We start from the raw sequence: 18,241 nt of genomic DNA on the forward strand, positions 1-18,241 counted from the left end.
GTATCTGGTCAACAGTCATTGTACTTTAGGTTTTATCAAGATACGACAGTAAATTCCAGACCGCCATTAGCGTCACAGGGACATTTTCTAGTAGGTTGAAGTAGTGCTGTATTAGGGTTTGCATGAGGAATTTGTAAAGCATTTCACATTCCATTCATGTTGTCTGTGAGAAAATTATGTTTTCATTGAATAAATTTCCATGTTAATCAAGAAATTGTTTGTGTTAAACAACTAACATTCATATTTTAAAAAATTATCTGTGCAAACCTCCTCAACAGAATCTGTAGGTAGGGCTATTAACAATTTGCGTGATACATTAAAGTTGTGCCAGCTAATTTGTAGTTTGGATACTAAAGATGTATCTGACTCTTAAGTAGTTTTGTAGGTCAGGGTAACATTACACATGCAGGGAATTTCACAGCATTGAGAATTTATCTCACAATATTCGAGAGGAATGGGAGGGGACACAAGAAAAGAAAGAAAAGAAAAGAGAAGAAAGGGGACAGGTCGCAGCGGTGACTCCCTGGGGATCCATTTCCAGTCCCTGCTGGGAGCAGCTGGCGGCTTCAGTACCGCGGACGAAATTCCGCGAAGCGCTCCCTTGTCGCATTGAGGTCGGCACGTCCAGACCATCGCTCAGCAACCTTATTCCCCATCACACGCCGCCGCACCGCCCTCGACAGGCGTTCCCCGCAACAGCAGAACAACGTACAGGACAACCAGAGGCGCTCATTCAGCGGATCTTTACGGTTGACGCGACAGCGCCAAAGTTACAGAGCCGTGTCGCGCCGTCACCTCAACACACCGTGTGGCTACAAGAGGGCCAGGGTGGCGGCACCGATCCGTGGAAGTTACGAACACTGAACACTGCGAGGAAACACCGCCGCCCAGAGCAAACACAGAGATACGTGCCAGCGGTAAGCGACAGAGGCGAAGCAGCTCACAAGAAAGAAGCGAAGAATCAAACGCTGGCAATTCACGTACATATGGTTGAACAATTTATTTTCCTCTACTTGTAGTTCAGAAGCATGGCTTGCAGAAGCACGGAAAATATTCAGCCAACATGCTGTTTCCGATAGATCCTACCTCACGCTCAGTGCAAAGAGACGATATTATTTTATTTTTTTATTTATGATGTTATTATGGTGAAAACCAAAGAATGCTTAAAACCTATGTACGTATTTTTAATTAACACGGTATCTTATAACCGTACCTACAGGGTGAAAATGTATTAAATAAGATCGTCATACCTTCTAAACGGTTTGCATTAGAACATTTCAGACTGCACCGTTGGTGCGGGCCAGGATGGAATTAGCATGTGCATTGTTGTTTGGTCTAGCTACGAAGCCCACGTACATTTGGATGGGTCCATCAATCAGCAAAATTTGCGCATCTGGGGGACTGAGAATCCACGTTTCGCCATCGAGAAGTCTCTTCAGCCTCAACACCTGACTGTGTGGCATGCAATGTCCAGTCACGGAACAATCGGTGCGATATTCCTTGATGGTACAGTGAGTACCGATCGGTACGTGAAGGTTTTGGACGATGATTTAATCCCTACTATCCAAAGTGACCCTGACTTCCTCAACATGTGGCTCGTGCAAGACGAAGCTCCACCCCATCGAAGCAGGAGAGTGATGTGCTGGAGGAGCCCTTTGGAGACCGCATTCGAGCTCTGAGGTACCCAGAGGCCACTGACGTGGTCTTCGATTTTCCGCCATATTCTCCGGATCTGAACACATGCGATTCCTTCTTATGGGGCTATATTAAGGTGTACAGCAATAACACCAAAGCCGTTGCTGAGCTGAAAACATCCGTTCAGGAGGTGATCGACAGCGACGATGTTCCGCCACTTCAGCGGGTCAAGCAGAATTCCGCCAGTCATCTGCGCCACATCATCGCCAACAATGGCAGGCATACCGAACATGTCATAGCCTGCATCCGAATATTTGTAGCGAGGTATCCGTGTTGAATAAAGTGTATACACACCGCAGTTTGTAACTAATTTACGTTTCTTTTTCATATACTTCAATAATTGTCACCCAGTAATTACACTTCTGGTCATTAAAATTCCATCACCAAGAAGGCGGCATGTAACACACGTCAAACTGTCGTGCAGTGTACTGTACTCGTGGATATTCAAATGAATAACTTCTAAGTACAACTGTACAAAGCAGGTACCAGTATGGCCAAATGGTTCAAATCGCTCTGAGCACTATGGAACTTAACATGTGAGGTCATCAGTCCCCTAGAACTTAGAACTGCTTAAACCTAACCAACCGAAGAACATCATACACATCCATTCCCGACGCAGGATTCCAACCTGCGACCGTAGCGGTCGCGCGGTTCCAGAGTGAAGCGTCTAGAAACGCTCGGCCACAGCTGCCGGCCAGTATGGCCATATATACTAGCTGTAAACGGTAATTGCTTACAGTGTACAGTAGTGGCATAGAGGAAGTGGAGATGTGCAGTTTGATATAAGATAATTTGGTGATCCCAGTTGGGAATGTACCACAAATTGATCCAGAAAAACCATCTACCCTACAACGCAAGCGTGGCGCACAAGTTTTTCGGTATCTCTCTCTCTCTCTCTCTCTCTCTCTTTCTCTCTCTCTCTCTCTCTCTCTCTCTCTCTCTCTCTCTCTATCTGAGCGAAAATTATTAGCCTTAGAGAAAAACGTATAGCGACTTTAGGAAATTTAATGTAGCTTAATTTTGTACTGCGATACATTTTCGCTAGATGCCGGGTTTTTCGATTTATTCGAGAAAAACGTGTAAAAGTGGTCTTCAGACGCACCGCCATCCCAGACTCATTCTCCACCGGTCAATATTTTCAATATTTTGTTCATGGGACTTCCTTCTACCACCGTATAAAATTACGGTGAACAGGAATTATTTCCCATATTCGACATTTGTGGGTCATCGTTTTATGGGCTGTTGTTACGGTATCCGCGTAATCAGGAACTTGAAAATTCTAAAATTGATGTTTGTGAAAGTTTTACCACACAATAACCTGAATTTTAACAACACTAAACTTAAGAATTACATCGTTTTCTTTGACTGGTTTTTTCTTACTGCTAAACTATTGTGTTTGTGACGGTTACGTTGAGATCGAATGGTAAACGTAATTGTTTTGTGCATAACGCTTACAAAGTCATTTTTTCGTTCAATAGCGCCACGTGAAACTTTAATTAACAATATTAAGGAAATTGCTGATGAATCAGGTGGCGCAGAAACCCAGTCAATCAGCAAATGAAGACCAAGACAGGTCGAATGTGGGATACATATGTCTGTGTGTCCGTGTGTGTGTGTGTGTGTGTTCTAGTTTTTATTTTGAATCAAAGCTTCAGAAGACAAATGATTTGTTGTATTCTTATAAAATATCGTTCTCAGAAATTTTGAACATAGCTGCTAAGGTTCAGTGACCGTGTCAGAATTATATTAGAACAAATAAGCCCTCGGTCACAAATATTAAGTCAAAATTCACCCGGTTTCGACTCTACTATGAGCGTCAGCTTCAGAATTAGACTAACTGTTCTAAAACATATTAGGTATGTAATACATTAATAAAATTAAAGTATGTACTGACTGGAAAAAGATGCAGTACTTACAAGTCACATATTGAAAAAGATCTAAGCCGGAAAGGCGACGTCATGAATAGTTGTAAGATGGCGAGCAGCTAAGGGCTGCTCGTACTTTAGTGAACAAGGGTTGCAACAAGAGTCTAATTCTGAAGACGACGCTCATAGTAGCGTCGAAACCTGGTCAATTTTGACTTAATATTTGTGACCGAGGGCTCATTTGTTCTAAGATATCGTTCTCAGATCTATGGATTAATGTCAGTATTGTTTGTAAACTGTTGCCCTTTACAGATTAGCATCATCAGAAGGGTAGCAGAAAACGAATTTTAGTTATTATACTCATACGTTACGGTAGAAAGATAGATGATCAAATTTTTAGATAATTTTGGGATGAACTGCGGAAGAAAATTTAGTACACAGGGCTTCCACCTCTGGCAACAACGTGTTTGTTTTCACTTGAGGCAACTAAACATCTCTAAAACGACGCGTTGTACGAAAATAATTTACTAGGTGAATAGTTATCATTGGAAGGGGGATCTATACCTATGGTACAATTGGTCACCATCTAGCAACCCCTCTTGGTGAGAGGGGTTAACTCTGTACTTTGAAATGGAAACCCCATATTTATTGCATATTCGGATTCTGTCCCCCGAGAACTGTGCGGTTTCCTCAAAACATTGTTTCCCATTCCTGGTAGAAGGCGCTGTAATCGACGAATACCAAGTGTGTCTGTTTCTGCAATTAATAATCAAGACATCTGGATTTACAATTCATTTACGATGTAAATAGAAACCTTTTGTGTTCTACCAGTTGATATTGATGTTCAAATGTCATTTGAGTGTTGCAGGTGTGATTGTACAGTACACCTAATATGGCTGTATACTGATATTCCTGGAAAATAAGCTACACTACTGGCCATTAAAATTGCTACACCACGAAGATGACGTGCTGCAGACGCGAAATTTAACCGACAGGAAGAAGATGATGTGATATGCAAATGATTAGCTGTTCAGAGCATTCACACATAGTTGGCGCCGGTGGTGACATCTACAACGTGCTGACATGAGGAAAGTTTCCAGCCGATTTCTCATACACAAACAGCAGTTGACCGGCGTTGCCTGGTGAAACGTTGTTGTGATGCCTCGTGTAAGGAGGAGAAATGCGTACCATCACGTTTCAGACTTTCATAAAGGTCGGATTGTTGCCTATCGCGATTGCGGTTTATCGTAACGCGACATTGTTGCTCCGTTGGTTGAGATCCAATAACTGTTAGCAGAATATGGAATCGGAGGGTAATACGGCACGCCATGCTGGATCCCAACGGCCTCGTATCACTAGCAGTCGAGATGAAAGGCATGTTATCCGCATGGCTGTAACGGATCGTGCAGCCGCGTCTCGATCCCTGAGTCAGCAGATGAGGACCTTTGCAAGACCACAACAATCTGGACGAACAGTTTGACGACGTTTGCAGCAGCATGGACTATCAGCTCGGACACCATGGCTGCGGTTACACTTGACGCTGCATCACAGACAGGAGTGCCTGCGATGGTGTACTCAACGACGAACCTGGTGCACTAATGGCAAAACCTCATTTTTTCGGATGAATCCAGTTTCTGTTTACAGGATCATGATGGTCGCAACAGTGTTTGGCGACATCGCGTTGAACGCACATTGGAAGCGTGTATTCGTCATCGCCATACTGGGCGTATCACCCGGCGTGATGGTATGGGGTGCCATTGGTTACACGTCTCGGTCACCTCTTGATCGCATTGACGCCACTTTGAACAGTGGACGTTACATTTCAGAAGTGTTACGACCCGTGGCTCTACCCTTCATTCGATCCCTGCGAACCCTACCTCTCAGCAGGATAATACACGATCGCATGTTGCAGGAATTTCTGGATACAGAAAATGTTCGACTGCTGCCCTGGCCACCACATTCTCCAGATCTCTCACCAATTGGAAACGTACGGTCAATGGTGGCCGAGCAACTGGCTCGTCACAATACGCCAGTCACTACTCTTGATGAACTGTGGTATCATGTTGAAGCTACATGGGCAGCTGTACCTGTACACGCCATCCAAACTCTGACTCAATGCCCAAGTGTATCAAGGCCGTTATTACGGTGAGAGGTGGTTGTTCTGGATACTCATTTCTCAGGACCTTAGCACCCAAATTGCGTGAAAATGTAATCACATGTCAGTTCTAGTGTATCATCTGCATTCCTTCTTGGTGCAGCAATTTTAATGGCCAATAGTGTACTTGCATGGTAAAGTAGTTTTCTGTTCCCTGCAGTGTTGATTGTGGTCATTCCCAAATCACCGGAACGCCGGCTTTTGATGGCTGCCCTCAACCCTCACCATCAAAGTGAGTGATCTTGGTGTGTGATTCTATTCAACCGCCGCAGGTCTAACGGCTACCGGCGAAAGACAAACCACAATCGTCGTAGGCCTAATAAAGTAAAATGTCTACGAAGTGATGGTGACGGGCGCAGCTGCCAAGTGTGCTGATCGACATCAAACACCCCAGTGGTTACAGTCAAGAAGACGACCTGACGGGAACAGAAAACGACTGCATCCACGTCGTTGTTCCTCGAACACACTATCCGTAGTTTGTAACAAGACATTGAAACTGCTAAACATATCGTTCTGTACATTCAAAATTGCATTAATAAACTAAATTTTGAACATGAATATCAATCGTTACAGTACAAAGCTTTACATTTTGATCGTTAATGAAACGTATGATTGAATCCTATAATGAAATTTAGAATTAGGTTCAGAATTGTTCAAATGGCTCTGAGCAGTCTCCTAGAACTTTGAACTTCTTAAACCTAACTAACCTAAGGACATCACACACATCCATGCCCGAGGCAGGATAGAATCAAGTGCCTCGGATCTTTGCAAAAACAGGCACACTCGATTACAGTGCCATCTAACATTAATGGAAACCAATGGTTTGCATAAACTGTACATGTTTTTCGGCGTCGTCTGCCACGAATCGGGAACAGCGGTATGAATAAAGCGTATTTTTTAGAGTAGATTCAGAACATGGAATTAAAGTGGGGGATCGCATTTTAAAACACTAAACTGGCCCGACCCTTGTAAGAGAGGCGGTAAGGAGGAGGTCGGTTGTAGCGGTGAGACACGTCCTCTTTAAATATTGACTTTTAAACTAGAACTTCTTTTTTCGCACTATGTCTCGTTTTCGAGACATTTTGTTGTCTGAAGTTAAAACAAACTTCCTGTGTATGGGGTAGAGTTCAGTACTGGTTATTCTTCGTGTTTTTCTGTTCCTATTAATACATATCGATAAACCGAATATGGCGTGAGACAAATGTAGAACTTTACTGTCGAATGAGCACGTTAAATTCCACATTAATAATAATTTTGTTTGGAAGGGGGAAACAAAGCGACGCTTTCCATTGGCGGTGCGCCTCGCATGAAACATGTCATGAGCAGTATTTTTATGTTATGGCTCCATCTCCACATTGGAAAAATTAAACTGCAAATATCTACCAAATCATCAGAGAAAATGCGCGCGACGATGCTTAGAAAAGAGTTTATATACATACGTACCTGTGTGAACCAGGCATAGTCGGGGGGCAGGGGGAAGAGGAAAGGGGATCCCAGCAAGTAGGAGTCGGTGCCGACGCAGGAGAAGTCAGCACAGAAGGGCAATCACGCTCATTTGTCTGCCTACAGCGACAAGTTACAGGGGCGCTAACGTATTCACAATGAGACCTAGCTTTCAGAGCTGAAAAACTGTGAAGAAGAGTGTAGCATGGATTTTGAATATATCAGAGAAGCTAAATGCATCTAAAGATAATGCTGGTATGCTTTCAGAGAGGTAGTTTCTCGGCTAGTATGTGTGTTTTGATCTTATAGCTTCACTACTGGCCATTAAAATTCCTGCACCAAGAAGACATGCAGATGATAAACGGGTGTTTATTGGACAATATATTATACCAGAACTGACATGTGATTACATTTTCACGCAATTTGGGTGCACAGATCCTGAGAAATCAGTACCCAGAACAAACACCTCTCGCCGTAATAACGACCTTGATAAGCCTGGGCATTGAGTCAAACAGAGCTTGGATGGCGCGTGCAGGTACACCTGCCCATGCAGCTTCAACACGATACCACAGTTCATCAAGAGTAGCGACTGGCGTATTGTGACGAGCCAGTTGCTCGGCCGCCATCGACCAGACGTTTACAATTGGTGAGAGATCTGGAGAATGTGGTGGCCAGGGCAGCAGTCGAACATTTTCTGTATCCAGAAATTCCTGCAACATGCGGTCGTGTATTATCCTGCTGAGAGGTAGGATTCGCAGGGATCGAATGAAGGGTAGAGCCACGGGTCGTAACACTTCTGAAATGTAACGTCCACTGTTCAAAGTGGCGTCAATGCGATCAAGAGGTGACCGAGACGTGTAACCAATGGCACCCCATACCATCACGCCGGGTGATACGCCCAGTATGGCGATGACGAATACACGCTTCCAATGTGCGTTCAACGCGATGTCGCCAAACACTGTTGCGACCATCATGATCCTGTAAACAGAAGCTGGATTCATCCGAAAAATTGAGGTTTTGCCATTAGTGCACCAGGTTCGTCGTTGAGTACACCATCGCAGGCACTCCTGTCTGTGATGCAGCGTCAAGTGTAACCGCAGCCATGGTGTCCGAGCTGATAGTCCATGCTGCTGCAAACGTCGTCGAACTGTTCGTGCAGATGGTTGTTGTCTGCATAGGTCCCCATCTGTTGACTCAGGGATCGAGACGTGGCTAGCATGATCCGTTACAGCCATGCCCATATGATGCCTGTCATCTCGACTGCTAGTGATATGAGGCCGTTGGGATCCAGCACGGCGTTCCGTATTACCCTCCTGAACCCACCGATTCCATATTCTGCTAACAGTCATTGGATCTCGACCAACGCGAGCAGCAATGTCGCGATACGATAAATCGCAATCGCGATAGGCAACAATCCGACCTTTATGAAAGTCTGAAACGTGATGGTACGCATTTCTCCTCCTTACACGAGGCATCACAACAACGTTTCACCAGGCAACGCCGGTCAACTGCTGTTTGTGTATGAGAAATCGGCTGGAAACTTTCCTCGTGTCAGCACGTTGTAGATGTCGCCACCGGCGCCAACTACGTGTGAATGCTCTGATAAGCTAATCATTTGCATATCACAGCATCCTCTTCCTGTCGGTTAAATTTCACGTCTGTAGCACATATTCATGGTGCAGCAGTTTAATGGCCAGTAGTTATATCACACACGGATACCACGCGTTCAAATTCGTCTATAGTTATGGTAGTGCAGGCTCATGTTGTATGGCTACTGAGGTCTTCGGAAGCCGTCAGTGTTTCGTTGCAGGCCCCTCGTTGAAGTTTTTTCCGTACATAAAAAGTAAAGAAATTTCAAGTCTTATGGCCGTGCAGACCGTTTTACGTTTTCCTAAAGACGAATCCAGTGAACTGCAAGATTCTCTAAGGACAGTCTGTAGTCATCTGTGCGATCAGGGTGGAATATCCGTCATGTTGGCACAATACGTTCCCTTGTGTCCGATGGGATGACTTCCAGTAACTGTAACAGTACATCTCTTCGGAACTGTGGATATTTGTGGCTGTTCAGAGTTCCATTAATAAAAAAAGAACCAATGATGCAGTTTATTAAAGGACCCCATCACACGTTGACAGAAGGAGGTGACTGTGCTTACTTTTCTCAGCAGTCGCAGTGTTGGAAATTACCAGTAATGCATAAAGCCAGGATTGACTTTGCACATGGTTTGTAGATGATATTTCATTCGTAAACAACCTCTTGCATTGAGCTCTGCATCGCACAGCTGTTCTCGTACAAATCATTCGAAGAATTATAGCAGATTGCGAAAGTCACTGCGATGAAGTTGTAGATGGTGTGAAATAAGATGAAGACGAAACGTGCCGGAACTTAGCATTGGCAGAACATTGGAGCTGCGTCGTGGATTGTAAGTTCCAACTGATAAAATGCTATTTCCATTTATCACTTCAGCTGCTGTTTATTTTCGGTTGACATATTTCATTTTTCACCCTAACATTTACCTGAACGTTTTTATGATGTGATTGTGACGTCTTTGCACCATTTAATATAGAACGTGGCGGTTCTTTAACAGTTTGGCGACGTTTGCCATTAACGGACTGTTGTACACATTACAAAAATGTCAACGGATTCAGGAGTTAGTTTTCTTATGGCTGCAGCAGCAGACAGTGGACTGTTGGGCGTCAGGTGCACAGGTAAGTACGAGAACCGCATCTGGATTACACATTTTCTTGCATTTATTACAGTGGCACTTCTTCTCCTGATGACAGGACTGTGATTTTTGGCTCAGTTATCTTTTTGATATTTTAACTAATTACACGAGTGCCATATCACTGAAGCATTCCTCGAGGGCTCTGTCCAATGCCACAGAAGGAAAGTATAGAGGTGTCGTCGAAGCCCTTGTAACAATGACTGAGGATGCGGGCATCAAAGGGAGCTACTTTTGGTTAATTTAAACAATTCCTTTGAACAACATTCTGTACATTCTTGTGTTCACAACACAATTGGCGACTCTCGAGGCAGAGTGCTAGATCATGACCTAGTTATGGTCGTCATGGGCAGATGTCGTTTTGTACCGGAACAAAGTCCACAAACAGCAGCGATTGGCAGGAGAGGGTGCACATCTTGTCCGTAATGCAGTTGGAATCTGGAGATAACTGACAGTAGCAGCTGACTGGGGATGGCGACTTTACACGTCAACGTCAGCCAAATGCCTCTACTGCAGTGCCTCAGTTCTGTCACAACTTTACAGTACGTTTCACCTAACACTCTTCAGGCGTATTCTTTCTGGTATTTTGGCAGATATTTACAACTTTGTTTTTGCATTATATAGCTGGTATCAGCTCAAGTATATTCTGCTCATCACATTTTTCATGCTGGTCCCAGTGTCAAAATACCGCGTCAGTCTCTTTCCTATTCCAACCAAAATCACTTTTAAATCGGAAATTTAAGCATACATTAGACAGAGCAATCCCAGATTAGTTTAGTCCGATATTGGTTTTGTTGTTGTTGTCGAGAGACTGGTTTGATGCAGCTCTACATGCTACTCTATCCTCTGCAAGCTTTTTCATCTCCCTGTATCTAATGCAACCTACATCCTTGTGAATCTGTTTACTGTAGTCATCTACTGCTCTACCTCTATGATTTTAACCCCTCCCACTCGCAAAACGCTTCTGTCCAGTACCAAACTGATGTTTGGTAATCCCTTGATGCCTCAGAATAAGTCGCACCAACAGATCTATTCTTCGCAATTCTTTTCAGTACCTCATTCTTTACGTGGGCCTCCCATCTAATCTTCAACATTTTTCTGTAGTACCACATTTTGAAAGCTTCTGTTCTCTTCTTGTCTAAACTGTTTATCGTCCATGTTTCACTTCCACACATTTATTAAACACTGACCTACAGAATTTTCCCTGGCAAAGACAACTGAAACTTAACCTATTCATTCATCATCCACAATACACAAGGCCTACGCAATCTGACCGCTATACATTGACAACAAGACTTCAAACAACTAACACAAAAGAATGGCCCTGAATTGCAGGAAATCCTAACAATGATACAAATCCAAAAAAATAAGAAATTAAAGAAATATGAAACTACCTCCGACTCTTGTTAACTATCTAAACTCATTTCAATCACGAATCCCAACAGTGCAAACAACATTCTTTTTCGTAAGTCACCTACCTTGCAGGAAATCTTCATAACACGAACTACAGCAATTACAGAAAGTAGCAACTACACCCTGCTAAAAGAAAAAAAAAACATTCTATTGTAGACGCTAACTACTAGGAGGCATATGGTTAGCGAAAGAAAGATTTTGTTGAGGAGCAAACAATGTATTTATAAAATTTCACCTTTCTGACATCCGCTTCCAAAATTTATATAGTTGCTAATAATTCCATTGCCCAAACATTACCAAAGAAAGATCCATCATCATACATTTCCTTCCGCGTTTTCTCATAAACACATAATTTCATATCGCTTTACAGTGCATGTCCTACCAATACAGAGTCACCACTGAGAATATCATGTCCATACACTTTCCTATCCACTCGTGTCTCGAATTACAATTTTAAGGCATAAGAATACAATTAGAAATCTAAAGAAAACATCATTATAGTAAAGAACAGGATAGTGCAAATAACATGTGTAGTAATACAGGCTTTACAAAAAGAACCGAAATAAGCATGTATATGAGCATTAGAGGAATAATGACATAAGTAAAAAATGAAGAATGAGAATATCAGCAGATGTATTTACTTGACACATGAATATTTAAGGAAAACCTAACAGAATAAATAATGTCTAAGCATCTTCCTAAAGTAAAGAACACGGTACAAAGACAGAGATTAGGTTTGAGGATAACAGTATTCCTCATCATAATGAATGCAGCCTAGTACTAGAAGGAAGAAGTTCTACCAAATCTATCTTATCAGATAAACACAAAGAGATAGGAAGAACTAAGAGACACAACAGAAGACCTATACATATCGGAATAACACACAACGAAAGGACAGGACCTGTTTTCAAGTGTATATGTGCCAAAGTGTAAGTGTAATTGTAACATTTGATACTGCAGTACGTGTGGTGTGTATTTTATACCCTTGTTTCATTTTTCTCCTTTCAGTAATATCTATCATGCTCGTACCCCCTTTACATTCAACCAAACCAACTTCATTTCCAATTAAAACTTCTTTTAACTCTGTAGACCTCTCCTACTTCAACATTTGTTTCCACAAATTCCTACCTAAGCTTGCTATCTGTATTTATACTTTCAACAAGAAATTATACTTCCATATTTTTGTTACCTCATCATTCGTTTCCACGAAAACCCTACCTAAACCTGTTGTCATTATACCCAACTTATATCTGTTCATTTCCTCTTTCAAAATAATTGTCCTCCTTATACAGTACTCTTTGGCCAGACCTTTTCCTTATAGCTTCTGAATGCATTTCTTCCCAACTCATCACACCTCATTTTCTTATATAGCATACACACTCTTAAGCTACCTTAAATCTACTGAACTCAGATACACAAACTCGAGAACAAGACAATGCAGCGGCACAAAAGAATTAACGTAACCAACAACGACAAAAATGCAAACTGGCAAAGGAAATGCAATGTTACAACTAATATAAGGCAATATCCAGCAAACATGAAAAATATATCATTAGCAAAACTGGCTTAGCACAGTTATACAAAGTAAAATTCAGTAGGACACTGCCTGAAAAATAGCAGCAGCAAATGCATTAATTTATATCTAAACATGACAAAGAACAAGCAGAAAAAAATATTACTGTAAAGACAGTTTTGCAGATAAGGAAATACATGTGTAAGCTTAGAATAGTATGTGTGCATCTGTGATCATCAAAACTATGCAAGTGCCAGCACAAGGAACAAGATCCATACTATCTCGCATCTGAAATGCATTGGTTCTATGTCACATCTTAACACGAAAGTGGTGCACCATAACAACTTATTCTATCAAATCAATAGGCACAAATCATTGCTTGATATAAACATTTTGTTACAAGCATAGTATTTGCGAAGTATTAAGGTATCCTCACTGCACTGCAGACTGCATTACATGTGTAAACCCGTAGTACAGAAATCTGGTAGAATACATATATGCACTGCACATAGTAGTGTCCGAAGAGCAAAGGAAATGTTTATCACCCCCTAGGTTGCGACGCAAAAAAAGTGTCCTAAGAGCAGTAAAACTTGTATGTAACTGCCAACCCTAAGTGCATAGGCAAACCATATGACACGCTGATGGAAAATCTTCCAGATCCACAGACAATGACAGTGTAAATATTATTTGAAAAGCATAGTAAGGCAATCTTGCAGACCCACTGGCACTGTCATCAGAAGTATTTGTTAGAACAGACCAGTGCAAGAGAATCTTGCAGTCCACTGGCACTAACATGAGACGTGTTTAGTATCACCTACCAGTGCGGGACGATCTTGCAGTCCCAATGGCACTCTCATCAGAAAAATTAGATATTGGCAGTAATGAGGAGATAGGAAGCTCAGAATGTGCTTAAAAATTAGTCCATCCACAGAGTAGCAAGACCCTAACCACTCATTACAGACAAGTCTCTACAAGACCTCCACAGTATGTGTATTCTTAAGTGGAGTACAGGCTAATCACAAGCCAGGGCATAATTATATAAAATATAAGAGCTAACAGTGGCTCCCAATAAAAATATTTCAGTATCTGTGCAGAGTGAAAATAAAGTACAAATGCTTCATATAAAACGAGAGATAATATCCAGGCAATGAATTACAATGGTGAACTAGTATACATATTACATCAAGAAACAAAGTGAGAAAGAAAATACCATAATACAATACATCTGAATAGTGACGAAATGGCTTAAAACTAAGCAAATGATCAAGGTAACAATATTAGCAAGAAAAGAGCATATATAATGTCCAGTATATCATACTACAACAAATGGGATGGAAACACCCCGTTACACTCAGTGTAATGTACAAACGTCGTTGCAGTGTGACCAAAATCATTGCACACGAAATTACAGTGGTGGCACGTGAAAAATAGTTATCAAGGGCAAAGTATGTCACAATCGGTAACATAACACAGTTCTATAAAATAGTTGTCCTTCAGAGAAGTGTTCAACCACAGTTGCTTTATGACAAGGTACTTTCCATATGATTGTAGGACCATCTCTATGTTAACATAAAAAATACTTATACTAATATCTATAAAATAGTTGTCCTTCAGATAAGTGTGCAAACACACTTGCTTTATGGCAAAGTATTTTCCATATGATTGCAGGAGCATCTCTACGTTAACATAAAAAATATTTATACTAATATCTAGGCTAACTAACTCTGTAAACACACACAAGGCAAAAATAGGAGCTTCACTACCTACAGTAACAAATTGGACATGAGGAGAAAAAGGAAGGTTTGTATGTTGCACTAGGCTTACTGTACCTGTGAAAAGAGATAATTTAAAGTCATTTGTTGTGCATCAGTCAACATAGCAACAACAAGAATTTGGTCAAAATAATCAATACATATCAGACATGACAAGATAAATATTATTGCATAGCAGAAAATGGTATAAAGAATTCAGGCATCGAACCACAAACCATCATAGAGAAAAAGAGATAAAGTCTAGTAAAGCAGCATATCAATTAAGTACTAACCCTAATCTCACACCTTCTATACAAGGAAGGAAAGAAAGTTATCATGAAATCCCAAGAAAATATCATCATCTACACAAAGTCTCTCCTTAATACAATATCTTAAAAAAAATACATCACAAAGATTCTTTGTACTACTAGACATACATACAGAATATCATAAACATCATACCATTTGCCAACAGCAGAGGCAAGGCCTTAACTAGTCTCAGTCTAGTAAGACCTGTTAAAAAAGTCGATTTGTACAAACTTAGAAAATTCATCTGGTGCAAAACCATGATACATGGTCTGCCTAAGCGTATGCCACATGACCATTGCCTGAACGCTAACCATTTAATTCTGTATGTACCAAGCTGTCTGTGCTAAGCTGCTGAAGTGCATAGATCTGTTACTCCTTAACAGAATTATGGAAAGACGATGGCAGAGAAAGGAAACATTTACAAGCAGAAGGTGATTCTGTAACAGTTAATTACATAGGATTAAAGTCTGCAAATGGTGAAAAATTGCAAGAATAAGGTTCACCATAAACATCAAAGATAATATATGCCATAGTCTATAATGTAACTGCCTATAGGTAATAAACCAATTGGCAAAGCGCTCTACAATCTATCCAAAATATAATACAAATAAGACATAGTATGACCTGCTTACAACATTCTTGAAAAGACAAAGCATGAGTATAGAAAATGATAAGACGCAAATTAGGTGTAGTAGTATCAGTTATGTGAATATGTTGTCAGTCAAGGTGTTTATGTGTTTCCTAATTCATTCAGTACATATGAGAAAATTATAGCTTCCACAAGAACAAATAGTCAAGATAATGTAGTAGGTTATTATTAGGCAAGAAAAAAATTCCATTGTATATAATTAGACCACAAATGTACATTGCTGTAAGATGTAGCACGGCTGTAGGCTGTTAAGTTGCTCTCACAGAGTAGAAAAAAAAATACCAAGTATATCCAGGGTCGATGAAAATCTCAAGAAAGTGACAACTGCGTATTATGCAAAAGAAACTTTAGTGTAGTAGCAAATAGCTGCAGAACAGTTACTATTGTCATCCAGCCACGACTGATCTCAAATCATCTTTTACACTTATAAACCAGAAATATCATGACATGAAATAAAATCCACTTCAATGACAGCAAGGTCCCTAAGTCCTAACCATTATCTCAGTATTTTTTATCATTATCATCATCTCATCAGTAACCTTACATAATACATCATATATGTAAGCCACATAAATCATAATCATATACCTCATTAAATATCACCAGTAACCATCATCATCAGACATACAAATATGCAATAAACCTCATAATACAACACATCAGAAATCTACCAAAATAAAATACCCTGTTGTGTCTATATCAGTTGTCTCCCATACGAAAAACACCTCATAATATAACTATAAAACATTCAATACAGTACTCAAAACTCTTGCAATGGCAATAGGTCCTGAGAAAAAGAAATTGTAGCACTCAGCACGTATTACTTCTGACTGTAGAGAAAAATTTATGAAAGCAACAGACTGTTGACAGCACTAGTAAGTGTTAGAAAATTCTCCTGAGTAACGACAAAGTACTACCAAATATAATAACAAGTACAAAGATATGAGATAAGAAAAGAGAAATAGGCTGTATTGATAGCAGTCCGCTAGTAACCCAGACCACAGTGTAAGTGTGTTGTCTGTAAAACTGAGTGAGTGTGTCCTATTCGTGAAATTCTTTGAAATTCGTAATATGGTGTACACCCATACTCAGTTTCGTTCTCAAACTTTCCACTTCCAAAGCATTCGGATAGCAAATACAATGAATTCTGTATGGTCCGTTACAGCAAATAAAGAATCTGATGAACAAGTGTTTTCCTTTATGAGACAATCTATGTGACCTGACGAGTACTTTTGGGCCTGCCTGAAATGTTCGTTTGATTCCGGAAGGCTGTTGGTGTTGAATCCTCTTTTCTGCAGCTCCTTTGATGTTTCGTAAACCTTTTTCCACAATTTGATGGTGTCGTAAGCAACGTGACTTAGGTATCGGTGCATGTCCTCTGATTCTGTCAGGCGGCAGTTTGTTTTTCTGTACAAGGTGCGGAGAAAGTAAGGTAGTAGCGTTGGGAATAGAGTTGATAACATCCTGAAATGTATAAGTGTATTTGTCCAAATCTTTGTGTTTCTTGTGGCAGTTTAATATGCATAGTTTACCTATCTTTTTCATAATGCGTACAGTTGGATTTGAAGAAGCATGATGGCGGGAAATGCAAATGGGTTTGATTTTCCTGCTGGACAATGTGCGAGTCCAGTAACTTGACCTAAATTGCGGACCGTTGTCTGAAATGGCCTTGTCAGTGTGACCAACTTCTGTTAAAAAATTCTTAACAAAGGCGGCGGACACAGTTTTGCCAGCAGCTTTACGTTACGAAAGAAGTTTCGACGTGAGCTTTACAGCTACGAAAATATAAGATGAGCCTTCTCTGCTGGTAACAGTAGGACCGTATATGTCAACGGCTGCTAGATGACGTGAAGGAATGATCGGATACAACTGAACATAAGAGGAAGATGTTGTGTCTCGGCCTTCTGGCATAATTTGCACTTTACAAGAACACAACGAATGCGTTTCTCCATGTTAAAGAAATTAGTCGTTGACGAAGAATGAAAAAGCATTTGCGGGAACCATACTGAGCGTAACGAAGATGTATGTACCATACGAGTTTGTTAACTAGACGTTCGGGAATGCAGAGAAGCCAGGTGGGACTGTTAGGTGTTAACCGTTTAAACAATGTGTTGTTCCGAACGAGATAATAGGGTCTGATAGAAGGTTTGGTTTTTGTCGCGCTATTGCCGTTTGATATCTTTCCAGATCGGATCCTTGTCTTGATATTTAGCAATGTCGGTCATCGCCGAAGAAATAAAGTTTTCGAAAGCTACTTGTTGAATGTATAAGACACTGAAATTAGCGCGACAAAATGCTGTTGAAGAAACAGACGGAGTACCACCAAGTGAGAGAGATAATGCATCAGCGACAATATTTTCAACGCCGGTAATGTAGATGACCGTAAAGCGAAATTCTTGTAAATACATAGCCCAACGAAGTAAACGCTCATGAGAATGTTTTGCTGACATAAGAAATTACAACGCTCTGTAATGAGTATAAATCTTGGTTTGTGTGCCAAATAGGAAGTGACGGGATTTGGCAAAGGCCCACACGACTGTTTAACATTCAAGTTCTGTTATAGAAGAGTTACGTTGAGCTGGAGACAAAACGCGGCAAGTGAAAGCAATACTTTTCTTAACAGTAATGCCGTCTATTTCGATCTCTTGAAGCACATAGACACCAATGACGTTTTAGAACTGTCAGTGGACAAACAGAAGTTTCGTGAAAAACTAGGATGGGAAAGTAT

The sequence above is a fragment of the Schistocerca americana genome, chromosome 3 (assembly GCF_021461395.2).
Source record: "Schistocerca americana isolate TAMUIC-IGC-003095 chromosome 3, iqSchAmer2.1, whole genome shotgun sequence".
In the NCBI taxonomy this organism is placed as follows: domain Eukaryota; kingdom Metazoa; phylum Arthropoda; class Insecta; order Orthoptera; family Acrididae; genus Schistocerca; species Schistocerca americana.